At 59.4% G+C, this 16,286-nt stretch overlaps 1 pseudogene; it reads left to right on the top strand.

Moving 5' to 3' along the window:
- The window catches only part of LOC136335403 (nuclear pore membrane glycoprotein 210-like), a 31,225-nt pseudogene extending 17,324 nt beyond the window's left edge, over nt 1-13,901 (top strand).
- The last annotated feature ends 2,385 nt before the right edge of the window (nt 13,902-16,286 follow it).

The following is a 16,286-nucleotide window of genomic DNA, read 5'->3' as shown; positions in this document are numbered from 1 at the left end:
CTCGGTTTCGGATTAGCCTGAGAAATGAGACTTCATCCTGGGCACCCCCCTCCCAAGCCCACGTTCTTCTACCTGTCAATCAGGAGCAGGGGTCACAGCACCTGGAGAAGCAGGTGGTGTGAAAAGTGTGCACAACTGGGGTGGGTCCCACTGCCACCCGCATCCTGGCAAGGCCTCTCACGTCCCCAAGAGCTGTTTCTGGGAAGCGCAGCTCACGTTGGTGCGTGCACGCCAGCGGGCTGCCAGGCCACACGGAGGCCTCTCTGTGGTGGCTGCATGGCACCACCCTCCACTGTCCCCTGCGCAGGGCAGCTCAGCGTCCCACCTCCGGGAAATCAAGCGAGAGAGGAACCGATTCCCACTTGATTATTCTTTGTCTGAAATGCGCACAGTGGCTCTTCTGGAGAAGAGAAGAAAATGAAAAGGAAAGAGCGTCCCCCGGAGGGTCTCGGCAGCTGGCACAGGTGACATTCACACAGGGAAGAACGGGCCAGCTCTCCCTGCAGTGACCTTCCGGCAGGGTCACACCAGATATGTGCATGACATTCTCCAAGAAAGCTTTTCTTTCTCTCTCCTGTCGTTCTGTGAGTCCCCTCTGGGGAAATGTGACAAGCCGGGGACGTTGTCCCTGGTGAAGCCGGAGACCCTGTGCTCCTGGACCCGTCCTCGGCCGGCTTCTCGGACCAGGTTAGCGTGGTGTCGGCTCCAATCAAATGCTCCCAAGACTTCATAGAGCTAAAGGCAAAACTGAGCCATGGGCTGAAGTGTGTCTTTGGGGGGTGTTACCCGAGCACCCCCTCTGTCAGGACAGGGTCGTTGGGGTGCCCTGTGCCCAGAGCTGGGCTCCGTCCAGAGGCCGTGGGGGAGACGGCAGCCTGGAGGGGAGGGTGGACGCAGATGCGTCCCAGGCAGCACCTGCACTGCTGTGAGCAGAGCTGAGAGCCTGGAAAACACGGCTCGGATGTACTCCTTCCCTCCGAATGTCGCACGGGGTCGCTCTCTCTGCCCACTGGGCTGCGCAGATGTGGCCACGACTCGGGGAGTGGGCGCCGGAGACCACGGGGGCCAGTGCAGTCTGCTCCCAGGCTCCGTGGTGCCGGGCGCTCAGGCTGAGCCCTGGGCGTGAGGAGCAGCTGCCCTTGTGCCCTTTCACCCCCAGGCCTGACAGGTGGCTTTCTGTGGCTGGAGCTGCAGGCAGGTCGCTCGGGCGTGGGGGGCGGGGCAAACAGCTCCCACCTCATTCTGTGCCTCCTCCTGCTGCCTCTGAGAGCTGCGGGCCCAGAGGCCACCGCGCACTCCCCCCCCTTGGAGCAGCTTCCGTTTTCTCCTCTGAAATGTACCCGATGTCAGTGCCCCAGGCTCATCCCACGTGGACATATTTCACAGTCAAGCCAGTGGGGGCTCACGACGAGGGGTGGGCAGGGCCGCACAGAGGAGGCTTTTCCTCGTTCTCGACTTCCAGCCCCCCCCCACCTCAATGCAGAGGTCTCTGGGCGATGGCGCCCCACGGGGCAAGACCCCCTGTGAGCGGCTGTAACTGGGCCCCTCCCTGGAGGTATACCTTTCGCTCCCGGACAAAGTGAACGTCATGATCCACGACCTGTTTCTGGCCGTCCCCCCCCCCCCCCCCCCCCGCGCCATCAAGGCCAACATGCACCTGTTGGACATTGAGGAGCTGTACGTCCGGGTGGTGGACAAGGTCAGTGCCCGCTGCCAGACGCGGCCCCTCTCTGCTGATTTCGCAGGAAACCAGGACAGTGCTGTCCCAAGGGGGGTGTTTCTCTCGTGTTCTTTGCTTTTTCCCTTGGTTTCTGCGCCTCCCCCTCTGAGGTCACACTGCTTCAGCCCGAGTGACATCAGGCAGTGGGGGCTGGGAGCCCCCTGGGACCTGGCCCCCACCAGCCCTGACCAGGGCGTCCTGGGCTCCAGCCGGTGCAGGTTACTGACCAGCCAGATAGGCAACGTGCTGGACGTGAATCTCCCTTCCCCATCTGTAGGATTCGGGGTCTCAGGCGTTTCAGTGGCAAATGTACAAAGCTCACTGATGTCTAGTCTTTTGTGATGGTTGATCTGGAGTAGTGATTGGCAATCTGTTGAGCTTGGTGTGTCAAAATTCACCAAAAAACCAAGCATAACTTGGGTAGTGTGTCACTTCGAGAAAAACAGCCTAACCGGAAGTCCCAGAACTAGACACTTTGTGCCAGAGTTCTGTTGCTTTGGCCTACAGACCTCCAGCACAGAGTGTCTACACTACAGCAAATGTTTTATCCTCGGCTCCTGCACCTGGCCGTGCAGGAGCCAAGGATGAATCGTCCTTCTCGGCATGCGGCCCCATACTTCTCTGGTATGCATCCGCGTGTCATAGAAAATGGCTACGTGTGTCAGTGCTGACACGTGTGTCACAGGTTCGCCATCGTGGATCTAGAGGCTTTCCATCAGGATAGACAGGAAACGTGTACACCTCAGAAACCTGCAGGCACTGCAGCGGGCTTCCAGGGGATTTCTGTCCATTTCTCTTTTCCAGAGTGCTGAGGAGGGTCAGTCATGAAAAGGGGCGGGAGTATCTGAGCCGCTCAGATGACTTAGAAAGCCCGTGTTCTTCAACACCGCCGCGAATGTTCCTCCTGTGGTCTTGTCTGCTCTGGGTGTTTCCAGACCAGACTGGCTTCTTCACTAAGCATTCCTGACTCCTGTGTCCTAAGGTTCTTGCTGTGGTGTTGTACACTGCCAGGCGTGACCTGGACAGTCATCGTCCACTGACAAGCTCTGCTGTCCACCGGCTGCCTCGTCGGTTTCACTAAGTTGTTCACAGGAGTGGGGAGTGTGACTTATGCAGCTAAGCACGTCCAGGGCCCCGTACACAGCAGGTGCCCAACTGATGTTTACCTGTTGATTAGCTGACAGCCCAGGGGTCAGCCCAGGGGGCCTGTCCTCAGTCTGGCAGGTCTGCAGATTTGAGGGTGGTGAGGTCTCTCAGAAGATCGTAGGTGGCTGCAGGCGGTGGACGTGGTCAGTCAGGGCCACCCTGCATGTCTGTCCTGTGTCACAGGTGGAGATCGGGAAGACAGTCACAGCATACACCCGTGTGCTGGACTCACACAAGAAGCCTTTCTTGGCCAAATACTTCGCCTTCATGGACCTGAAGCTCCAAGCGGCCTCGTAGATTATCACATTGGTGTGAGTCACCCCTGACCCCCGTGGTCAGAGCAAGGCATCTCGGGGTCAGTGCTGACGGGTCTGTCTGGGGGGAGACATCCCAGCCCTTCCCTCTGTCCCAGCCCTTCCCTCTGTCCCAGCCCTTCCCTCTGTTCCAGCTCCCTGGATGAGGCCCTCGATAGGTACACGGCCACGTTCCATGTCCACGGCGTGGCCATCAGCCAGACCAGTCTCATCGCTGTGGTGGCTGATAAAGCTGGACAGAGAATCCACTCGGCCCCACAGCAAATTGAAGTAAAGCTGTTTCTCCTCAGGCCACCAGGCCCTGCTGGACACACAGGGGAAGGGAGGAGGCCTTTCCTGTGACAGGCTGGGGATGTCAGGGAAGTTCCAGGAAGCCGTGTGCCCTGCAGTGAGCTCCTACCCCTGGTCCTGGGTCGAGGGCAGCCCCAGAGGGAGGGCGGGGTGACTGCTGGCCCTCTGAGATGGGGGAGCAGCTTGCCGCTGGGCAGGGTGGCGGTGGGGGGACGTTCTTTAGCCTATGGAAGCCCCAGAGAGCAAGGGCCGGGCCGGAGCTTCAGATAGCGGTGGGTCCACAGGTGGGAGCTCTTCTGGGCCGTCGGCCTGGACGCTAGAACAGGCCCTTATAGGGGTACGCTTTCGGAATGGGGCACCCGGATTGAGTGCTTCCTAGATACGGTGGCTTCGAGGTCGCCCAGCGTCCTCTGTGCAGGTGCCTCGGGCTGTCCTGTGGGGTTAGGTTCTGGTCAGAGCCCCACAGTGACCAGGGGCAAAGGCAGGAATGGCCAGGAGGTCATGTTCAGCCTCACCCTTCCACTGCAGCCCTCACCCGGCTCCTGCCGGCACCCTCCAGGGTCTCAGCTTCACGTGGGCTGGTGGCGCGGGTTATGCATCTGCAGGAAGGGCACCATTCTCCTGGTGAAGCAGAATTCATTCCTGCCTATAAACAGCACAGCCCTGAGATGATCCTCACACACAAGGCAGCCCCTTGGCCCCCTGGCGCTGGCGCTGACCCTTAAGCTCTCCCTGTAGTCTTGCCAGGTGGGGGCTGTGGGGAGCAAGAGGAGGACGGGGGGCTTCGCCCTGCTGCAGGGACGGGCGTCCGTGTCCCTACCCCCGGGACCCACTCTCTGAAGATTTGAGGACGTTGAAGTAGGAACTTCTAAGACAGTTCATCAGTGGGAACTTAGAGAAAGTTAGCAAGAGAGGTGGCCCTCCCACGATGAACCAGGGAATCTCGGAGGCAGCGGGGTGGGAACCGACACGTGTCAGAGTCCTAGAGGACCTCTCAGATCAAGATCGCCGGACACACTGCTTCTGCGGGTCTGGGCGGCGAAGCGGGCATCCTGGCGGTTCCTGCGAGACCTGCTCAAACAGCAGGATGTGCCCCCTTGCCGTGAATTCCAGGTCCTCCAGTTGGGTAGGTCCTGTGGCCCACCGTTGGCCCAGGACCCAGGCTGTCCCTGATGCTTCTGCACAGGAGGGCTGCCCATGCCCTGTGTCCTCCCTCCCCGAGAAGGTGGGTGTGAGCTGGGCCGGGCAGCGCCAGCCTGGAGTGCAGCGGTCCCCGCTCTCTCTGTCTCTCTCTCTCTTGTCCTGCACCAGGTCTTCCCCCGTTCAGGCTGAACCCCAGGAAGGTGACACTGATCATCGGGGCCACGATGCAGGTAGGAGCCACAGGCCGCATCCCTGCGGCACCCCCATCGCAGCCGGGCCCGGGCAGCCACCTGCCATGGGGGTCTGACCCGCGGAGGCGGGGGCTCTGTGTGCTGGCGCCCTAGCCCCCCAGGCTAGCATGGGGGCTGGGAGGGTGGGGCTAATGGTACTGCTGCTTCTCTCCCGTCCAGATCACCTGGGAAGGAGGCCCCAGTCGCATTCCAACATTCTCTTCTCCGTCAGCAACGCTAGCCTCGCCGTGGTGGACAGCGCGGGGCTGGTGTGGGGCTCGCCATGGGCAACAGCACCGTGTCCGGAGTTGTCCGGGCCATGGACGCCGAGACCAGCAAGCTGGTCATTGTGTGTCAGGTGACAGTCTCAGCTTCTTCAGAGGCGGGTACTTCCTGTATCTGCCCTCTTGTGATGGGAGACTGCTCCCCAGCAGGTGCTGGGGGCCGTTGGGGCGGGAGGAGGCCCTGTGCCCTGGCTTGGGGCCCGCCGTGGTCAGAGGAGGCCTTCCGCCCTGGTTGGGGGCCTGCTGTGCTGGGAGGAGGCCCTGTGCTCGGGCTGGGGCCTGCCATGGCTGGGTCTCTGCTCCCAGGCCCAGCCTCCCTGAGGGTCCTGTTTCTGCCCTCTGAGCCCATAGCCCCTGCCTGTTGCGGGCCACCCTACCGCCCTGCCACCCTGGGAGACCTGGACTTCTCTTCAGATAGAGTGTCCCCAGCTGCTCTTTAGGGGATAGGGTTTCCAGTCCCCGGGCCCCAGGGACGTTTAGTGTCTGGACAGCACAGCCTGACATAGCTGAGCCACCTCTGTCTCCAGTCTGGCAGGTTGGGGGAGAGGCTGGGGAGAAACTGACGCCCCTCGGGGAGTGAAAAGGCCTCAGGACCAGCTCTGCCTGAGAGGTGCCAGGAGCCCAGGGGGTGAGGTTCTGGTCCCCACAGGGGGTGTGGTTCTGGTCCCCACAGGGGGTGAGGTTCTGGTCCCCACAGGGGTGTGGTTCTGGTCCCCACAGGGGGTGAGGTTCTGGTCCCCACAGGGGGTGTGGTTCTGGTCCCCACAGGGGGTGAGGTTCTGGTCCCCACAGGGGGTGAGGTTCTGGTCCCCACAGGGGATGTGGTTCTGGTCCCCACAGGGGGTGTGGTTCTGGTCCCCACAGGGGGTGTGGTTCTGGTCACAGGCTTCCAGGTATCTGTCTGAGAATGAGTGCTCAGGGTCGAGGGCTGAGCCCAGACTGGCGGCCGGAGCCCAGGCAGAGAAGGACACAGGAAAGAAGGGGAGTGAATGCGTACTGAGGACCTACTATGCGCCAGGCGTCGGCCCAGGTCACAAGACACAGGATGGGCTCAGCATGGGGACCCGTGGAAAGGGCTGTAGGGTGCTGTGAGCCTGGGGTCAGCGTGAGTCAGCAGAGCTGTGGAGAGGCCAGGGGGACAGTGCTCACCTGGAGGGGGGTGTGAGGTCTTCCCTGAGCAGATGTCACCAGCTCCATCATGTCCGTCTCCCTGCGGTTCTGCCAGGGACTGGCAGGCTGGGCTTGGGGTCGGAAGGGTCAGGAGACCTGTCCCGTGAGGGCTCTCCAGCCTGGAGAAGAGCAGTCCCCGTCCCTGCCCCCATATCTGCGTGCTGGCCTGCAGCTCCTGCACCAGGCAGGTCTGTGGGCTCAGAGGGCCAGGTGGAACCCCCTCAGAGGCTCAGGTGGACACCCCCCTCAGGGAGCTGGGAGAGGCCATGACAGGTCTGGGCAGGGGAGCCACCACAGTCCCAGGCGCCTGTGGCAGAGAGACATCGAACTGGACACCTGTGGGTGCCCTCTAGCATGCGACTGCACTGCCCTCAGCTGAAGACTTCTTCCTGGAGGTAGGGGACCCTTCCCAGAAGCCCTGCTGCTGGCACACTGCCCCCTCAGCCACTGAGCCCAGGGCCCTTCTCCTAGGATGCGGTGGAGGTGGAGGTGCTGCTGCTGCAGGCCGTGCAGACCCGTGCCCCCATCACCTGGATGAGGACCGGGACCCAGGTGAGGCCCCTCCCATCCGCGCTGTGTAGATGGCGCCTGGCAGGTCGCGGGCTCTGGGTTCTGATTCAGGATGAGCTTAGGGGAGCGACTGGAGCATGTCCCCACACCCCCCTTCACCTGCACAGCCCTTCTGACCTGCAGGGTTCAGCTCTGCTTCCTACAGGGAGCCCTCCTGGAATGTCCCACTGCACACCACATCACACCGAGCTTCCTGTACGACATCCTGGCCCCCTCCCAGCTCCGTGTTGGTGTGTTTCCCAAGTAAAACCTGGGTCCGCCACCTTCCTACTGGGGACATGGGCTGACGGCCGCTGTGCAGCATGGATGCTACTTGGGTATTAGTTCATCAGCCACCATGGTCACCTCTGTATAACCGGCCGCGGCATGAATTTCACAGCAAGCTCAGGGCTCTGCCCAGAGTCACACGGCTCGTCAGCGACGGAGCTGGGAGCCGAACGGCAGCCTGGCTCACAGTCTGTGCTTACCCTTCCCTGAGTGGCCTCCCCATGTACCTTCTAGTGGACACTCAGCAGACACAGGGTGGAGGGTCACCCATGGAGTGAGCAGGGCCCCCCGCTGGACTGAGGGAGGAGGACGGCAGGGACAGCAGCAGGTGGCCTAGAGCTCTGGGCGACACTGCAAGACCAGAGACTCTTGTTTGAGGTCAAATACAGCCCCTGGGCCAAGAGAGACAGGGTGCAGAGGGGCCGGTTCTGTGTCCTGCTCTGTCGTTTGGCTTATCACACCTTCCTGAACCTGTGTCATGCCCGTCTCCGGTGAGGGCAGAATCGACTCAGTGTATGCCGCACAACAGGGACACAGAAGTCCCTGGGCAGTGATGAGGCCACTGGGGGCACCGCCGAGGGCTCCAGGGCACTCCTGGCGGGAAATCCCTGCTGGTCACGAGCCTGGCTTTCCCCCACAGGTGCCTGTTTCCGTCACCGGAATCACCAACACACAGAATCCTTTCTCCTTTGCTAATGCCGTGCTGGGCCTAACCTTACACTGGTCGGTCAGCAAGCGGGATATTCTGGACATCTGGGGGCGACACCATGAGGTGATCGCCTGTCCAGGCTGCACCTGTGACCACCGGGAAGCCCAGGGGCGGGGGATGCGGTGTGCTCCACCAGGGTGCACAAGCTGCACGCTCTGGGGTCAGCCGGCCCTGAGCGGGCAGGGGCTGGCGGGGGCTTCTGCCTAGCTCTGCCCGTTAGGGGTCCTGGCGCTGTCCCTGAAAATGTATCTCTGTCTGTCCCAGGCGTCCCTCCGGCTCTCGTCGCAGTACAACTTTGCCATGACCGTGCACAGCCGGGTGAAAGGCTGAACCGGGCTGAGGGTGGTGGTCAAGGCTCTGGACCCCACAGCCGGGCAGCTGTACGGCCTCACCAAGGAGCTCTCTGATGAGATCCAAGTCCAGATATGGACAGGGTGGGCAGAGACCACACAGGAGAGGGAGAGTGAGTGCCAGCCCAGGGCCCCCTCCCCTCGGGCCGTGTGGGCACACACGGTCCTGCCCCAGGGCCCCCCTTGCCCCAGGGCCCCCCCTGCCCCAGGGCCCCCTGCCCAGGAGTTCTCCATGTGCGTGTTGGGGTGTGACCGTGTGAGACGCTGTGGGAGCTCCGAGGTGCCCTGGCCAGGGCTCTGCAGACCAGTGGACTTTCGGAATGGGAAAGGTCATCCGGCTGCCAGGCGGAGGGCATGGCGTGTGCAAAGGCCTGGAAGTCTATCTCAATGGGTTCCCCAGTGGGAATCACCGTGAGCACGGGGTCCAGTGCTTTCACGGGAGAAGCGGCTGGAAGATGGCAGCGCTGGTGTGAACACGATTGTCTATTTTACACTCAGAGGACCTGGCAGGAGGCATGTTTCCTTCTTTCCCTGTTCTTCCCTGAGGCTTCAGGGGCAGGAGCTGTGGTCACTGCTGCTTGGCAATGAGCCTGCGGCCCCACGGCCAGAGGTGTCCCCTCCAGGTCCCAGGAAGTAGGCTGTGGCCCTGTGGGTGCCCTGGCAGATGGTGTGGCCCCTCCGTCCACTGATGGAAACCAGGCCCCCAAGAGGGACGTGGCCTGCTCATGGCCCCTTGGGGACACACTGCCAATAATGGACAGAGCCCAGCCGTCCACCCACCAGGGCTCAGCTTCCTGCGTCCGGCCACCTCTGCTGCTCTGGGTCCCTTGGTCAAACCTGGGAGTGGACAAGTTGCCCTGAAGAGCGTTTGTAGCTCCAAGGGCCTGTTCTGCTGATCTGGGGCTCAGTAACCTGGGGTCCCCTAAATCACAAAGGAAAACTGAAATCCCCTCCAACTGTCGTGAGAAAGGAAATGGGGTGAAGCCCCCTGTTCAAGAAGAAATAACCTGTCTCTATCTGGGCACATCCCCCAGTGGGGTAAACAGGAAATGCCTGTTTGCCAGCCCCTCCCTCGCTCTGCCCGCCCCCCCAGAGCATTGCACACAGACTCTGACATGTGTACGCACACGGACAGACATACGGACATGCGCTATGTGTGCACATGAACACAGATGTACAGACACGTTAACACACGTGTTCTTTCTGGTTAGAAATAAAGGTGAGGCATGACACCTTTCATGGGGGTAAAGACGGGGCATTGCGGCTTTTCATTTCTGTAACCTCCGTGGGGCCGCTCTGTCTCTGTGCCTCGGTTTCCCTAGCTGACGGCTGGTGCAGTTCTGAGCCCGTCGGAAACCCGGAGACTCTGGATCCAGCCCACGGGTGCTTTCTTTGGCTCCCTCTGTGCTTTGAAACAATTTTTCTTTGGTGCCAACATTTAAAAATAGGAAGATTTTGTTTAAACATCCATCGTGCAGTATGTGCTCAAGACACGTCTGAGCAGCCCCCGCATCAGAAGAGCTGTGCTTACCAGTTTGCCACAGGCCCTGCCACTCCCTGCTGCCTCTCTGGCGGTGCCAAGTTTTGGTGCCGTTCACCGTAGCGCTCACAGTTGACAGGAGAGAGAGCGTGTGCACTCTCGCCTCCACCTGCAGAGGGAGACATTTGTGGTTGGTGTGTGCCTGATGTCAGATTTCCATGTCGGTCTCAAAGGCTGTTTCTTCCCCACCTCCTCACTTCTTGCGTCCTCAGGACAGGTGTGGCAAGGACTGTTAGTTGTATACCCATTTTACAGACAAAACACTCCAGGCTTACGTGTGATATGGTCAGAACATGGTGGTACTGGGAGGGAGGGGAGCTGGGGTGGGACAGGGACAGAGTGTGTCCAATAGCATTAGGTTTGTTATTCTCTGCTGGCCTGAGGTCACCAGCACGGCCCCACGCGCAGCTCACTCTGCAGGTCCGGAGAGCCTGGCGGGACAGAGGGAGCCACGTAAGGGCCAGAGGAGAGGATGGTGGTGTCCTGAGATGACCCTAAGGAGGGGCAGGATGTCGTGCTGAGGGAAAGGGGAATTTAGACAGTGCTCTCCATGCTCAGTTCTGGCCGAGTGACGCTTGAGCAAGGCCCTCAGCCCTTTGCTCCGCACTCTGCCTTCTGGGCACACATCCCTGCAAGCGGGTCCCCTGTGGGGGAACTGAGGCCGAAGCCCTGCTGCCACTGTGTGAAGCAGCTCCCATCAGGGACGCCGCGTGCACCCGCCCGCTCTCCTCGTCCCACCCTGGGCCACTCCTAACGGTCAGCCCTCGCCAGCACTCCGCCAGCCACCCGACAGACAGGTGCTTGCTGGCGGCTGGCTGGCTGTTTCTCACCTGCGGCCACTCTGGGTGCTCCCCACCGAGAGAGGACCAGCTCCCCGGACGTGGTCGCTGTGCATCACGGGAGATGAAATGTGCCTCTGTTCCAGGTGTTTGAGAAGCTGCTGCTGCTGAACCCCGAAGTAGAAGCAGGACAGATACTGATGTTGCCCAACTCGCTTCTCAAGTTTCAGACCCAGGCTTTAGCAAGGTCGTGCCTCTGCTCTCAAGCCGGGAGCGTGTAAACGGAGTCGTCAGCCACTATGGCTGCTTCGGGGCACTGGGCATCTGTCCTCCTGGTGCTGCCTGAGAACGGTGTGGTCTCTGCATCCCTTCACCCCTGCGCACGGCATCGTTCTTCACACCCCCACCCCATAGCCTCGGGACTGCTGAATGCCTGGTGCTGAGATCCTGAGAGCCAGACTTCACAGGGCAAAGCACCAACAGTTTATAACCCGTGCATCTGCAAGACTTGCCACTAAGAGTGCGGTCCGTGCCCCAGCAGCCTGGCCGTCCCCCGTGGCCCACCCAGGTCTGCACTGTGACAGCACCCGTGGTGATGGGCTTGCACACTCATGCTGAAGAGACACGCTTCTGAAGCACACCTGCAAACGTGACTCCACCCCCTAATCCAAGGGGGCGCCTTTGGTAACAGTGACTCGCATTGCAAGCTGGTAGGACCACAGGGGCATGTACCTGTCTTGTGAGACACACACACGCATGGTACCTATTTCTCCAGACTGTCCGAGGGCTGGGCTGTGCGCCAGGCTGAGGGGATAGAGCTGGGAAACCCGGTGGGGAAACAGGAAGATGACATTACAAGGGCTACAATGTAACAAAGTCATAGCCCAAGGCCCCCCTCACCACCCTCCTGCCATGAGGAACAGGGAAGGCTGCCCCCCCCAACCCTTGTGTTAAAATAACCAGCTGGGCTTTGTTTCCCAAGGGATGGCACAGCATCTCTGAGCTGCCGCGTCCTGCATGGGCCGGAGAAGGTCCCCGTGGTGAACATCAGTATGAAAGGCTTCCTGGCGTCTGGGTCCTCCATCGGAATGTGCACAGTTGAAGTGACCACCCAGGAGCCTTTTGGGGCAAACCAAACCATCCTCATTGCCGTCAAGGTAAGAGGCCATGTTTCTCCTTGTCAGAGTGATCCTAGGCAGTCGTGTGAAAGTGACCACGGTCGCCTCTCAGCTGAAAAATCCCACATGGGAACCTATTCCAGGCTGCCTGGGGGCAGAGGTCCTACATGAAATGCTACATCACCTTTGGGCTGTCAGAGCGCAGGGTCTTTGCAGGTGATGGGTTCAATGACCTTGTTCCTAGTTGGGGAGCCAAGGTCCAGCAGGTCCGTGATTTACTGAGACTGGCACCCAAGGTCCTGACTGACCAGCTGGTACACAGAACACGGTGGGCACCCTGGGAAGCCTGTGCTAGACAGTTGACCCGCGGGTCATTCCACCACAGCCACGGCAGCCGGGAGAAGTAGATGACCCATTTTTATCAGCAAGGAAACCCAGACGCAGATTTAGAGTGAGGTGCTCCGGGTCACAGGACTTGAGTGTCAGAGTCGGGGGCTGACCGGCCTTGGTCTGGCTCAGTGTGTGCCCTCTGGCCACTTCCCAGTGCCTCCCGTGTTCCCCCTCAGAGAGGAGACAGTGTCCTCCTCGGACATTGTGTGCCAGGCTTATCCTAAACATGACCCGCTGCCTGTCCCTCCACAGCCCCCCTCTGAGCCCTAGGTGACAGGGACCACGGGACCACTGTCCTGGCTAGATTTTCCCTGGGCTGCAGGCCTGTTCCTTGAGTGATGTCCTGTTGTGTCAAGGGGCGGGTGCCTGGCGGGGAGCCTGCACCCTCATTTCTGAGAGAGTGACAGTGACTGACGGCTCGTCTGACGTCAGCAAACACGCATTGTGTGCCAGTTGTGCCCTTTGTCAAGGGAACTGGGTCTTCTGGGGAGCTGGCTCTTGTTCAGGGGGGTTTCACCACCAGCCGGCCCATGCCTGGTTATCGCTCGTGAAGTTCCCTTGACTTCCTTCCAGGTAGTGATTGGCGTCCCGCAGAGGATCATAGCCTGGCACACCCGCCCTGTCCAGACCGGCTTTCAGGAGGTCGTAGTCTCCAAAGTGATGGTCACCATGGGAGACAGAAGCTCAAGCCTGAGAGGTAGAGAGTCTGCGGGACTCGGGGGTCCAGGCAGGAGCCCTGCCAGGCTCAGAGTGGAGAGAGGCTTCCTGTGCCCTTTGATGGGGCTGGGTGCGTTTCTCCCACTCAAACTCATGCCAGTTCCAGAGAGAACATCTAACCCTGGCTCCCTGCCCCTCCCAGCTCTGTAGACAGTAGACTCACCCCCAAGCAGGAACCAGGGACAGAATCTTCCTAAAAGAGCCCAGCACCAGAAACAGGGTGGTTCTGAGCTGGCAGTGCCACTCCAGCCCCAGGTCAGCAGAGTGAGGATGGCCCCGGCCAGCCACTGCCCACCCCAGGACGTGATGACTCAGCTGCCCTCGCTGCTGACACTGGCTTTGTAACAACCTCCCATGTCGTACACAGAACGCCCGGTCCCACCCCTTCCCGTGACAGTCCTGGATGGTGGTGTCCAGATAGAAACACATAGATTCAGGGCTGTTTTATGTGTGTGTGTGTGTGTGTGGGGGGGTGTTGTTTGTTTTTTTAAAACTACTTAACTGTTAGAATTAAATGCCACTACTTTGTTATGATGAATGGGACCGTCTCGTGGCATGACAGTAACATTTCTTCTCCACCTCAGTGCCAGCAGACAGCACTGTGCCGCTGCAGGGAAAACACTCAGGGTACTAATGAGGCACTGCTGCCCTCCTCCTGTCCAGAGATAAATTGCCCATTGCCCCCCACTGACAGGAACAGTAGACACCCACCAGTGCCATAGACATAGGCTCTAGAACAAACACTGAAACTCTGAGCTCACATTACCTGGGATTCAGAATGAGCTCCCCTTCCCCTGGTCCTCTGTAAAATTTGTCCTGGGCTTCTATAAACCACGGCACTGATGGCACCATCACAAAGAATTGGGCGACCCCAGGGGCCCCACGTGAAGGAAGTTGGGGCACAGATGTTGTTTTGAGGCCCTGTCTCTGCTCCCTCATCTGCGAGGTCCTCAGACAGGTGTTGTGTGGCAGCCAGCAGTCCTGGCCTGTGCCGGTCTTTACTCCTCCCTGCGCCCCCCCCCCCCCCATCCCTGGGTGAGTGCTGCCTGGCCCAGGTGGACGTCATCAAGAACCTGCATCCAGAATCACTCATGGGCTGCCGGGTCCAGTTCAAACAGGACGTCTTTGATTTCCCGGCCAGTGATGTCAGAACCAGTGTTTGACGCTGCACTGGGTACGCCGGCCGGGGTAGAAGTGGAGATTGACCTGGGGGGTGGGGGGGTTGGCCAGCAGGGGCTGTCTGTCCAGAGGTAGTCTGTCAGGAGCCCCGCTGCGGGGGCCGATGCCGTCCCTCAACAGCGCCCTGTCCTCGGGCAAGGTGGGCATCCCCGTGATGGGTCACGGTCGCTTTTAGCAGTCACCTACCCCAGAGATGAGGACCTGACTCAGAGCTGGAAATCGTGGGCTCAGTCACTGCTCGCTCTTCCCAGCTCAGAGCCTGTGGGCCTGGAGACTGCATCCCTCCGTGGAAGGGGGGTAGCTTGCTCTACCTGCGGGTCAGGACCCTGAGGGGAGCCAGAGAGGGACGGGAGGGCCGTGCACGAGTCAGTAACTGGAGCCGTGGCGCTGAAGGCCAGGCTGGGGGAAGGCCAGCCACCTGACCACATCCCACTGGGCACCACCTCCTCCCCCTGAGGAAAAGGCTGCCCCTCTGGGGTGCTGGAAGGTTCCCACGGGTACTTCCTGTGCCACACATGGCACAGTGCCCTGAGCACCGACCCTCAGTGGCGGCTGCCGGTGGAGTTACGAGGATGACCAATGGTCAGTAGGCATGATTTCCGGTGCTTGCTAAGAATACGTAGCCTCAGTCATAACCGGGAGAGGCTGGCTGGCCATAAGCCTGGTCTGCAGCCCGCGGCCTCCTCTCCTGGGTTCATGCTGCACCCCTGTCCCACCACCAGCATATTTCCCGCACCCTGGTCCATCCGAGTCAGGGGAAGCGTCCTGCGGGCACAGGTGTGGGGCCCAAGCTCAGGGCTTGGCACAGGGTGGCACTCAGTGGTCCCAGGCTATTCCATGACTCAGTACCAAGGGGAGCGATGTTGCTCCCACCCGACCGAGAGAAACAGGGCCAGCAAGGAAGCTGGCGTGCTTAGGGCTGCTTAGCTGCAGTTGGCATGGGAAGGCTTCCCCCAGGGACACTTGGCTGGCAGGGGCGTAGCAGGGACCTAACCTGGGCATCCAGGTTTTGGGCTTAGGGAGCTTTCGAGGCCTCGCTCAGCAGTGTCTGTTCAGCTCATCTGTCTGCTCTGGGTCAGACCCGGAGGACACGAGACACCGGGATGGTCCCAGCTCAGCTCACGCCCTCACAGACCCCCTCACCGCATCGGGCTGTGGCTACACCCTGCCGCAGCTCCGGCGTTGGGTCCCAGGGTCTGCTAAGAATAGATTTTCATAATTTTTCAGGGCCTACTTAAAAAAAGAAAAAGAAAGAAGCAGAATATAAGAGGCCTTACGTGGTCTGCAAAGCCTAAAATAGTCACTGTCTGGCCCTTTCTTCTCTTTTCTTTCTTTTTGGCATCCCGTTTCCTTGAGCCTCGCTCCTGAATTGATGCTTCCTGCTCCTCCTCCCCTTCTCTCTCTCTCTCTCTCTCTCTCTCTCTCTCTCCCTCTAAAAATGGATAAATAAAATCTAAAAAAGATAAAATTAAAAAATACTGATTAAAGATGGCCAGTTAAACAAAAACATTTGCTCTCCTCCCAATCTCCATCAAAACAGAAATACAAGGATTTTTACAACTTGAAAAGAACCTGCCTGACTGGTGGCACAGTGGATAGAGCATCAACCTGGGACACTGAGGTCCCAGGTTCAAAACCCTGAGGTCACCGGCTTGAGCACGGGCTCATAGACATGACCACATGGTCACTAGCTTGAGTCCAAAGGTTGTTGACTTGAAGCCCCAGGTCGCTGGCTTGAGCAAGGGGTCACTGGCTCAGCTAGAGCCCGCAGTCAAGGCACATATGAGAAAGCAATCAATGAACAACTAAGGTGACGCAACTACGAGTTGATGTTTTGCCCCCCCAATATATATATTGACCCATGGTGGCACAGTGGATAGAGTGTCGACCTGGAATGCTGTTGGGCAGATAAAATGTATTATGCTCACTTTGTTAAAGATGGTGCTGCCCACGTGGAGGCCGTCACCCAGGTGATATTAATGTGTGTTGGGGGCAGGCTATGGGCAGGCAGAATCATTGTAGCCTGGGGCTTGGTTTTAGGACTAAGCCTTTCCCACTCTTTTTGATGTGGGGTGGTACAATCCCATCATGACTCAGATAAGTGACTTTGTATTAGAGACTTCCCTATTTTGTATATTGGATTAAAGGTTATGATTTCTACACTATAAAGTGGGGGAAGAACGGGAGCTTGCTCTCTTGGTTCCTGAGATTATCATTAGAGGAGCAGAGCAGAGCAGAGAGCAGAGAAAGGCCACGTGGAGGAGGCCAGGAGAAGCAGCCAAGATGGTGGAGTGCTAAGTGAGCAGCCAGTTTGTGCAGAGTTTGTGCAGGGAGAAGGAAGGAGATGGGGAACAGAGGTGAATAAGTCT

The sequence above is a fragment of the Saccopteryx bilineata genome, chromosome 4 (assembly GCF_036850765.1).
Source record: "Saccopteryx bilineata isolate mSacBil1 chromosome 4, mSacBil1_pri_phased_curated, whole genome shotgun sequence".
In the NCBI taxonomy this organism is placed as follows: domain Eukaryota; kingdom Metazoa; phylum Chordata; class Mammalia; order Chiroptera; family Emballonuridae; genus Saccopteryx; species Saccopteryx bilineata.
Note: the sequence above shows the minus strand (reverse complement) of the source record. Positions and strands in the feature narration are given on the sequence as shown.